Below are 11933 nucleotides of genomic sequence, written 5' to 3'. Positions count from 1 at the left end.
GCCCAGTTAGAGTAGCCAGCTAGGTCCCTGGTAGGCCAATGTGTACTGGTAGGTCAATGTGTACACTGACCACCATCAGATTATGCATTTGGAAATGAGTGATAAAGATACAAAGTGCCCACCATTCTTTCAACAAAACTTTGAGCACTTACTGTAGGTCAGATACTTTTTGTGGAGATTATAATCTAGTCTCAACAAAAATTTCCTAGAGGTCCGCAGTAAAAAATGCCTTTATATATAAAGTTGAGTAATTTTTGGGTAGATAAGTGAGTTGAAAGGATGGATGCAAGAATAGAAAGACGGAGATCTCCCTGATTCTGCTGCTTAGGAGGGAATTCAGATCCTTGGAAAGGATTCATTAACAGTCTTTCCAGAATTTCAGGTCTGCCAAAATACCATCTAGCTAATCCAATTATGTTAGTAGAGTGCCTGAATCATTCCAGTGTAACATGAAAAATGTGCAATGATGGCAGCGTGGAGTGACAGTATAAATGAATAGGTTTAGTGTGATGAATGGCATTTAAAGCCTCAACTAATGAAGGAAGATGGATGACACTGCTTTTGAAAGTTGATTTGCCTGCCGAAAAAGTGTCCTGTGTGTAATTACTGCCTTAGAACAATTTGTTGATTTGCTTTTGTTGCCTGAAAGATAGGATTCAGCAACACACACACAAAAGAAGTAGAAGGTATGAAAATTCACAGGTGAGTTTGGCCCTTCCTTCGCAGAACAGAAGGCAGCCATACGAAGAAACACCTATGATGATACATTTGCAAATTCTTTTAACAAATATTTAAATGCCTTCCTGGGCACTATTAACCACTATTGTTACATCACCCTGCAAAACAAAAATACCTGGTTTTAAAGAGCTTATATTTGGTGAAGGAAGATAGTAGTAAGTTATATGGTATGCTAAAATGTGATAAAGTTCTATGAAAAAAATAAGGAAATCAGGAATGGGATGGAGAGTGGGTTGCAAATGACTGTTTTCAGCTGACTGGAAAATATAATGCCCTTGTCTTTGAAAAGTTGCTTTAACTTAAGATTGAGATGTACCAAGTAAGTGCAGTAATAAAAAGGGTGTTTTCTAATATGTCATTCTTTTATAAGTTGTGCTCCGAACTACGTGTGTTGGCTCATGTCTGCAATCCCAGTACTTTGGGAGGCTGAGTCGGAAGGATCAAGAGCCCAGGAGTTCGAGACCAGCCCAGGCAACATAGTGAGACCCAGTCTCTTAAAAAAAAATTTTAAATGGTGCTTGTCTGTAGTCCCAGCTACTCATGAGGCTGAGACAGGAAGATCTCTTGAACTCAGGAGGTTGAGGCTCCAGTGAACTATGATTGTGCCACTGCCTTCTAGCCTTGGTGGCAGAGCAAGATCCTGTTTTAATAATAAGTTGTACACTGAAGATACCAGTTTGGAAAATGTAGTGATAATGTACCCAGTGCTGCTATAGTAGTCCCTGCTAATGTGCCAGTGTCCAGGAGGGATAAACTTGTAATCTTGTAAACTGGGAGATTAATCAAATGTGTGAGCCCTTTTTAAATCCAGAAAGATGAACATTCTATCTAGAGTTAGGTGATCTAATCAAACATATTAGAGATTATTTAGGTTACTCATGATTTCTGTGTGTATTTAGCTTTGTAGAATACCCTTAATGAATTTGATTGACCCTTAAAAAAGAATCTTTATTATTGAGCATAAACATTGAAGAATAAAGAAGATAGAAAGTGATCACTCCTGATTGGGGTAGCATTTCCAGGACAAGCCTAATTTTATCCCACAGAATTACGTTGGGAAGGAAATTCAAAACATTAATAAGAGGTTTAGACAAACATGGCTTCCAGCTTCTGAATGCAATGGCCAGCTGGGGGCACCCCTGTCCAAGGGAAGAGGACTTGGGGAGGTGCATTTGTGTATCTCCTGGTGCATTAAGAAGAGACAGGTAATCTACTGGCACTTAAAGATAATTGCTGTGATTGAATAATTTTCCCACTCCAGTTTTAAAAACCAGCAAGCAAAATTTCTCCTGCTTAAAAGCCCTCAATGGCTGGCTGGGCGCAGTGGCTCACGCCTGTAATCCCAGCACTTTGGGAGGCTGAGGTGGGCAGATCACTTAAGGTCAGGAGTTCAAGACCAGCCTGGCCAACATGGTGAAACCCCGTCTCTACTAAAAATACAAAAATTAGCTGGGTGTGGTGGCGGGCGCCTGTAATCCAAGCTACTCGGGAGGCTGAGGCAGGAGAATCGCTTAAACCCAGAAGGTGGAGGTTGCAGTGAGCTGAGATCGTGCCACTGCACTCCGGCCTGGGCAACAGATTTTTGACAGATTTGAGACTGTCTCAAAAAAAAAAAGAAAAAAAAAAAGCACCACCAGTGGCTTCTCAGTGCCTTGAAGACAGTTACAAATTCCTTAAAGTGGCTTAGGAAGTCCATGCTCTGCCTCCTGCTCACCTCCAACCTCACTGCTTGCTATGGTGCATGCACTCTGTTCCCCACTAAACTTCTTTGTGCTCCAAGAAAAGACCCAGTCTCACCTCTGAACATCTGTACATTCTCTCTCTTCCCTGGCCAAATCCTACCCATGCTTCAGGTCTCAGCTATCATTTCCTTCAGCAAGGCTTTCCTGACCTCTCAAATACAAGTTCAATAACACCTCTATCATGATCTTTATCACACTTAGAATTCCTCGCTTATCTCTTCCTCCACCTGTTTTTGAGGGCTGGCACTGTGCTTCTCAGTGTCTAAGCTGGATGAGACACTGCTGGTTTCCTACCCTATATCCATTTTTCTCTTCCTTACCAATAGAATCCTGGTTTTGTTTAGGGTAGCATTGTGCCCAGCTTCCCCTGCAGCTCCAAGTGTCAGCCAGACAATCCTGGCCAATGAGATAGGCTAGGGCATTTTTGAAAAACGTTTACAGCGCGAAGAGAACTGTCCCTTCCTCCTCTTTTCCTCCTTCTTTCTACCTGGAATGTGGTTAGGGTGGCTAGAAGTGACAAGGATTAGGGCTATTTGCCTATGTGGTGACAAAGACGAAAGATGAAGATGAAAACCATGTTGAGCATGGCTGAACAGAAAGAAGGAGAAGGAATTGTGTGTTGTCATTCCAGCCCTGGGCTACCTGCCTTCAAACTTATATGAAGGTGGTGAAATATTATGTGAGATGTTATTATTTGTTCATTTGGGGATGTAACAGGAGTGGTTACCCTATTTGGTTAAAACTCTATATTTGGGATTCTATTACATGCAGCCAAATATAGCCAATAAGTGATACGCTGCTCAAATATTTGCTCAATTAATGAAGATTGTAATAATAATCGCTCATTTGCCAAGTGCTTACTACAAATTAGGCTCCATTCTAAGTACTTTATGGCAGATTCTAATAGGAAAATTCTGGAGAATACTAAGCCCTACATGAAGAAATAGGCAGAATTGTGTGGAAGAATTTGGGAGAAATCTATCTTATTTCTCTAAAAGGAAACTTAGCATTAATAGCTAGCCCAACCAGGGCCTGTCCATTACTTGGTTCCTAAGGGTGGGGATCAGATCTCTTTAACATATTGCAACATGTTGGCTGGGTGTGGTGGCTTACACCTATATCTCAACACTTTGGGAGGCCAAGGCAGGCAGGTTGCTTGAGCTCAGGAGTTTAAGGCCAGCCTGGGCAACATGGTGAAACCCCATCTCTACCAACAATACAAAAAAATTAGCCAGGTGTGGTGGTGTGTGCCTGTGGTCCCAGCTACTCTGGAGGCTGAGGTGGGAGGATCGCTTGAGCCCAGGAGGCGGAGGTTGCAGTGAGGCGCGATCACACCACTGAACTCTAGCCCGGGCAAAAGAGTGAGACTCCATCTCAAAATAATAATAATTAAAATAAAATAAAATATTTCAACATGTGAATGCCATTCCCGCCTTGCTTAATTTTTCAGCCCACAATCTCTCCCTACTTCTCTAAGGACAAATATGCTGGTCAGTCTATTTATCTAAGTATCTCTGTCTGTCTATTTATCTATCTGTCTCTCTCTCTCTCTCTGTCTATACCTTTCTGCTTTTTATCTACCTATCCATCCATTCATCCATTTGTCATGTGGATCAGATGCCTGCCACATCAGAGCCCTTTCTAAGGAAGACTGACCCACAGCTTCTACTGAAAGAGCACCCCCAGATGACCCATTCTGCATTAGGTTGATCAGACTAAGGTTGGGCAGCTCACCCAAGAACTGCCAAACCTTAAGTTGGCCAGTGTCCTATGACATGACTTGGGGCAAAAAGAGGATCTAGGCAATCAAATTTTTCACAGCTTTGAACTGGGAAATACTGAGAGAATTATGTAGTGAGCGGTGGGAAGTAAGGCCTGAAGGAGAGGGGTGATGAGGCACAACAGGGGCCATGGAAGCTCAATATTCTGAGAAAGCAGAAGCTGTAAGGATGTACACCATGAGGCAAAGAAGAGTTATACAGAGTAGAAGAAAGAACGCCAGTGGGAGCTGGCAGAAAAGTAGACACAAAGAGAAGTACAGACAGCTGCTTGGGGAACAGCTGAGACCCATTAATGATGGAGCTTTACAACAAAAACCCATTACCACAGTTCTTCAGGTTCTTAGAGCTGCCTGGATTCTGATTCTGGCTATGAGACCCAGTTCTGTGTGGGCCCCTTTCCTCTATGAAGGCTGGCTATTTGGCATTTTGTAGATTTCTAAGCAAATGCATCTTTATAAAGAATCCCTGTTACATAAAATAAATTCTCTTGAACCAAAAGAGTCTATCTAAAACATTCCCAGTGAGCCAGTGTCCAAGCAGTATCTCCCTGTTTAAATAATCCACTGACATTAGCACATTTATTTTCCTCATGAAATACTTCTCATATTGTTTAGAGCAGCAGGGATGGGCTTGGGTAGCTCCTTGGGTGAAACTCGTCACTGTGTCTGAACTTCAAGTCCAACAAGGTAAGCCTCTGAGCCTCCAGGGCCCAGGATGAGTCTCTGGAACTCTCCAAATGAGAAACTAGACAGATAATGATTGATTCTCTCCCTCAGGTAGGGGAGGAAATCTGTTTCCCAGAGAGAACAGAATAAGCCCTGCCCACAGCCCTGGGCATGGTCATACCCTCTGAATCTTCACTTGGCCCGATACCAGTGGCCACACACTGTGCCAAAAACACAGTCTGTGGCAGAAAATTCTAGGAGTGTCTGCCAGAGTACGGGTTGAGTCTCTCACCCCTGCGAGGCAAGAGTACATTCTCTGTCTCTCCCTTTGGGGTCAGGCAAAATAATATTTGCAATAGAGTACAAATTCTTGCTTCCAGATTCCATTTCAAATTTGGTGGGGAAAATATTTCAGAGATGCAATTTTTCCTTTGGTTGCAAGAGTACTGCTGAGGGAAGATCGGTCTTTTTTGAGGGGAAACTTGTTCCTTTAACAGCTGTTAATGACCAAGAAACTTCCAAACACTCTTTCCATCAGCAGTTTATCCAGTTGCAGGTCTGTCTTTTTCACATTACTCTGAGAATCCCAACAATTCTTGGAGAATAAGTCTAACTCAAACACCACTTCCTAACCCTTTAAAATACGCTTTAAAAAAATAGTCATCTTCTGCAATAAAGTTGTTTTTAAATTATTCCAATTTTTCACTTTTTAACCAATTTGTAATTCGTTATAGTATATATGAAATTTGTATCCAAATTTTTGATTATATTCCAAAATAAAATGCAGTATTTCAACAGCATTTAGTAAATAAAAAAATATTTTTACGTTGCTTTTATTCCATCTGGCTTAAATTTGGCTCACATTTTTTTTCCTTTGGGGGAAAAGCCTTGCTCTGTCGCCCAGGTTGGAGTGCAGTGGCACAATCTCAGCTCACTGCAACCTCTGCCTTCCAGGTTCAGGGGAGGTTCCTGCCTCAGCCTACTGAGTAGCTGGGATTACAGGCATGCACCACCACACCCATCTAATTTTTGTACTTTTAGTAGGATGGGGTTTCCCCATGTTATCCAGGCTGGTCTCTAACTCCTGACCTCAAGTGATCTGCCCACCTCGGCCTCCCAAAGTGCTGGGATTACAGGTGTGAGCCATCATGCCTGGCCTGGCTCAGTGGAATATTTTGTAATACATTTTATACTTTAAGATATATTTTTAATTCCATTAGAACTAGTATTTCCACTACACCTTTTCCCTTTATATCACAGTAGCACTCAACCCTTGCTGACATCAGAATCACCTGGACTATTTTCCAGAGATTCTTTTTTAATCGATCGGCAGTGATACCCTACCTTGGAAGTTTTGGTGTTAATTTGTAAGTTAAGAGAGTCTAATATGCAGGCAAGATCAAGAATCCCTGCACACATTACTTGATATTTTTTCCTATTTATTTTTATTTATTGTTATGTTCTCTTTAACATGAAGTGTACCTAACCAGCAACAGGATATGTTTATCTATTTGTTCAAGTCTTTTATTTTGGACAGTGAATTGTTGTAGAGTCACATGTTACTGAACAATGGGGACACATTCTGAGAAATATGCCATTAAACAATTTTGTCATTGTGCAAACATCATAGACTCTTCTTACACAAACCTAGATATTTGTACAGACTACTATACACCTAGGCTATATGGTATAGCCTATTGCTCCTAGGCTACTAACCTGTATAGCCTGTTACCATACTGAATACAGTGCAGTAGGCAATCCTAACACAATGGTGAGTATTTGTATCCATGTAAACATAGAACAGGCACTCTGGGATACCAAGGCAGGAGGATCACTGGAGCCCAGGAGTTTGAGAACAGCCTGGGCAATATAGCGAGACCCTGTCTCTACCAAAAAAAAAAAAAAAAAGAAAGAAATTGGCCGGGCGTGGTGGCTCACGCCTGTAATCCCAGCCCTTTGGGAGGCCAAGGCGGGTGGATCACGAGGTCAGGAGATAGAGACCATCCTGGCTAAAACGGTGAAACCCCGTCTCTATTAGAAAACACAAAAAATTAGCTGGGTATGGTGGCGGGTGCCTGTAGCCCCAGCTACTCAGGAGGCTGAGGCAGGAGAATGGCGTGAACCTGGGCAGCGGAGCTTGCAGTGAGCTGAGACCCACTGCACTCCAGCCCTGGCGACAAAGCAAGACTCCGTCTCAAAAAAAAACAAAAAAGAAAAGAAAAGGAAAAAATCAGCCAGGCATGGTGGCATGCGCCTGTAGTCCAAGGTACTTGGAAGGCTGAAGGAGAAGGATCTCTTGAGTCCAGGAGTTTGAGGTTGCAGTGAGCTATGATCATGCCACTGTACTCCAGCCTGAGTAATAAAGTGAGACTCTGTCTCCTAAAATAAGAAAAAAAAAAAAAAAGAAAGAAAGAAAACAAAAAACAAACAAAAACACATAGAAAGGTACAGTAAAAATCAGTATAAAAAATTTTTAAATGGTGTAATAAACAGAGCTTGCAGGACTGGAAGCTGCTCTGGGTGAGTCAGCGAGTGGTGAGTGAATGTGAAGGCCTGAGGCTGTGCGCTCCTGTAGACTTTATAAACACTGTACACTCAGGCTACACTACATTTATTTTAAAATTTTTCTTTCTTCAACAATAAATTAGCCTTAACTTACTGTAAAATTTTACTTCATAAGCTTTTAAAATTTTTTGGCTCTTGTAATAACAACACTTAACTTAAAAGAGAAACATTGCACAGCTGTACGAAAATATTTTTCTTTTATATCCTTATTCTAGAAGCTTTTTTCTATATTTAATTTTTTTACTTTTTAAGATTTTTATTAAAAATGAAGACACAAACACAGAGATTAGCCTAGGCCTACACAGGGTCAGGATGATCAATATTACTATTTTCTTTCTTTCTTTTTTTTTTTTTGAGACAGAGTTTTGCTCTTGTTGCCCAGGTTGGAGTGCAGTGGTGTGATCTCAGCTCACCACAACCTCAGCCTCCCGGGTTCAAGTGATTCTCCTGCCTCAGCCTCCCGAGTAGCTGGGATTACAGGCATGTGCCACCATGCCCGGCTAATTTTGTATTTTCAGTACAGACGGGGTTTCTCCATGTTGGTCAGGCTGGTCTCAAACTCCCGACCTCAGGTGATCCGCCCGCCTCGGCCACCCAAAGTGTTGGGATTACAGGTGTGAACCACCATGCCTGGCCGAATGTTACTATTTTCAACCTCCACATCTTATTCCACTGGAAGGTCTTCAGAGACAATAACACACATAGAGTTCTCTCCTACGATAACAATGCCTTCTTCTAGAATACCCCCTGAAGCATTTGCCAGAGGCTGTTTTACAGTTAACTTAAAAAAAAAAAAAAGTCCAAGGAGTACATTATAAAATAATGATGAAAAGTGTAGTACAGTAAATACATAAGCCAATAACATAGCTGTTTATTATCATTATCAAGTGTTATGTACTGTACACAATTGTATGCACTATACTTTTATATGACTGGTGGCAAGGTAGGTTTGTTTACACCAGCATCACCAAAAACATGTGAGTAATGCATTGCATTAAGTTTTTACTATGGCTACGATGTCACTAGGTGATAGGAATTTTTCAGCCGCATTATAATTTTATGGGACCCTGTTGTATATGTGGTCTGTCATTGACGAAAACATCATTATGGCAGTGCATGAATGTCATTCTCTTTGCATAGGTTTTGTATGTCCCTCATAAGATTAATTTTTAAACGTGTGATGTATTTAGACTTTTCACCCCAAAATCAGGTTAAAGTAAATCTAATCATCCTAAATATGGAGTTTCGTATATCTTTGATCAACTGCTCTGTGTATACAGCCAGCGGTGTGTGTGTCTATGTTTTCGCATTGCTCAGAAAAGAATTCGTATTACTGGGCCAGTAGAGTTGTCTCTAGTTGTTCTTGTTACCTAAGAGCTCCAGAGTACTAATACTAGTCAGCCAGCGGAGATCTTTTAGTTCACTTATTGACTGTTTATGTGCTAGGAGCTGAAGGCAGATGAATAGGATAGCTTCTCCATTCTGAGGCATTAACAGTTAGTAATGGTTATTTAAAAACAACCAGTGTTTCAACTCTCCCTTATGTATCTGCTTCAAGGGGTCAGAATAGCGGAGGGAAGGAATTCTGAGCATATGGTAGTACAGTGTAGGGGTTAAGAGCATTGGCCCTGGAGGCAGACAGCCTAGGATCACATCCTCACTTCTCTACTAACTAGTCAGGCGGCCTTGCACAAGTAATTTCACCTCTCTACACTCAGTCTTCTGTAAAGAGGGGATAGCAATAATATTTACCTCATGAGATTGTTATAAAAGTTAAATAAGTTTTATTTGTAAAGTCTTTGGAACACTACCTAGACTATGGTAAGCATTTAATATATATTAGCTATTATTATTATTTGGGACAGAGGATTGGCAAGTGGCATTAATGGGGTGATGAGCAGAGTGCAGAGCCCAGAGGGAGACTTTAGAGCAGTGGTGTCCAATCTTTTGGCTTCCCTGGCCACATTGGTAGAAGAATTGTCTTGGGCCCCACATAAATACACTAACTCTAATGATAGCTGATGAGCTAAAAAAAAACCTCATAATATTTTAAGAAAGTTTACGAATTTGTGTTGGGCTGCATTCAAAGCTGTCCTGGGTGCCTGTGGGTTGCAGGTTGGACAAGCTTGCTTTAGAACATCTTTTTTTTTTTTCGTAAGAGATAGGATCTTGCTCTCTCACTCAGGCTGGAGTGCAGTGGTGCAATCATAGCTCACAGCAACCTTGAAATCCTGTGCTCAAGCAGTCCTCCTGCCTCAGCCTCACAAGTAGCTACAGGTGCACACCACCACACCAGGCTCGAGCAATTTTTTTTTTTTTTTTGGGACAGAGTCTTGCTCTGTAGCCAGGCTGGAGTGCAGTGGTGTGATCTCGGCTCACTGCAACCTCTGCCTCCCGGGTTCAAGCGATCCTTCTGCCTCAGCCTCCCGAGTAGCGGGACTATAGGCGCAAGCTACGACGTCCAGCTAATTTTTGGAGTTTTAGTAGAGACAGGGTTTCACCATGTTGCCATGATGGTCTCTATTTCTCGACCTCGTGATCTGCCCACCTCAGCCTCCCAAAGTACTGGGATTACAGGCGTGAGCGACTACACCTGGCCCCGGCTAGAACATGTTTTAGACAAGTTTTCTCTTCACTTTGCCTCTTTCATTCTCTCCTTTTCCTTTACTCTCCCCTCCACTTCCTCTTCCTTTCTCCTTCCCTAACAATTCAGCCCCAAATCCATTAAGTAGGGCCAAGGAGAGCAGATATTGGTTTTGGATGGTCTGAAACTAGATGTTGGAGTTGGCTTCTCCGTGGGTAGGTGCCCACCCACCATGGTGGAGCATAGCTGGCATGGAAAGGGCAGGTACTTACGTAGAGGGATAGTGGCAATGGTCCAGGACAGGATGTAAGAGACTGAGCACTGGGGGGCAGATGATGGGGTGAGGAGGGTGGAAGTGGGAGTCACAAGGGTGGGGGACAGGAGCAAGGATGGAAGACTTTACAAATACGTAGAAATTAAACAACATACTCCTAAATAATCAATGGGTCAAAGAAGAAATCAAGAAAGAAGTCAAGAAAAAATCAAAAGGAAAGTTAGAAAGTACTTTGACATGAATGAAAATAAACAACATACCAAAACTTATGGAATGCAGCTAAAGCAATGCTTAGAGGGAAATTTATAGCTGTCAACACTTATGCCAAAAAAGATAATATCAAATCAATAACCTAACTTTTACCTTAAGACACAGAAAATAGAAGATCAAAGTCAACCCAAAGCAAGCAGAGGGAAAGAAATAATAAAGATTAGAGTAGAAATTAATAAAATAGAGAATAGAAAAACACTGCAGAATATCATTGAAACAAAAGTTGTTTTTTTGAAAAGATGAACAAAGTTGACAAACCTACAGGTAGACTAAGAGCAAAAAGAGAATACTCAAATTACTAGAATCAGAAATGAAAGGGGAGACATAATACTGTCGTTACAGAAATGAAAGGATTATGAAGGAATACTATGAACAATTGTATGCCAATAATAGATAACATAGATAAAATGAACAATTCCTAGAATAACACATACTACCAAAACTGACTCAAGAAGAAACAGTCAACCTAAATAGACCTATAATAAGTTTGGATATTGAATTAGTAATAAAAAAAAATCCCACAGAGAAAAGCCCGGGCCCAGATGGCTTTATTGCTGAATTCTACTAAAGGTTTAAAGAAGGCTGGGCACAGTGGCTCACGCCTGTAATACTAGTGTTTTGGGAGGCCAAGGTGGGTGGATCACTTGAGGTCAGGAGTTTGAGACCAGACTGGCCAACATGGTGAAACACTGTCTCTACTGAAAAAATATAAAAATTAGACCAGAGTGGTAGTGGGCACCTGTAATCCCAGCTACTTAAGAGGTTGAGGCAGGAAAATCACTTGAACCCAGAAGACGGAGGTTGCAGTGAGCTGAGACTGGCCACTGCACTCCAGCCTGGGCAACAGAGTGAGACCATTTCTCAAAAAAAAAAAAAAAGGTTCAAAGAAGAATTAATACCAATTCACTAATTCTACCAAAACAAGACAAAGGTGTCACAAGAAAACTATAGACAGGCTGGACAAAGTGGCTCATGCCTGTAATCCCAATGCTTTGGGAGGCAAAGGAGGGTGGATCACCTGAGGTCAGGAATTCAAGACCAGGCTGGCCAAGATGGTGAAACCCTGTCTCTACTAAAATACAAAAATTAGCTGGGTGTGGTGGTGCATGACTGTAGTCCCAACTCCCAACTACTCAGGAGGTTAAGGCAGGAGAATCGCTTGAACCTGAGAGGCAGAGGTTGCAGTGAGCCAAGATTGTGCCACTGCACTCCAGCCTGGGTGACAGAGCGAAACTCTGTCTCAACAACAACAACAACAACAACAACAACAACAACAAGAAAACTGTAGACCAATATTTCTTATGAATATAAATG

The sequence above is a fragment of the Nomascus leucogenys genome, chromosome 21, assembly GCF_006542625.1.
Source record: "Nomascus leucogenys isolate Asia chromosome 21, Asia_NLE_v1, whole genome shotgun sequence".
Taxonomy (NCBI): Eukaryota; Metazoa; Chordata; class Mammalia; order Primates; family Hylobatidae; genus Nomascus; species Nomascus leucogenys.
This window is presented reverse-complemented; position numbering follows the sequence as displayed.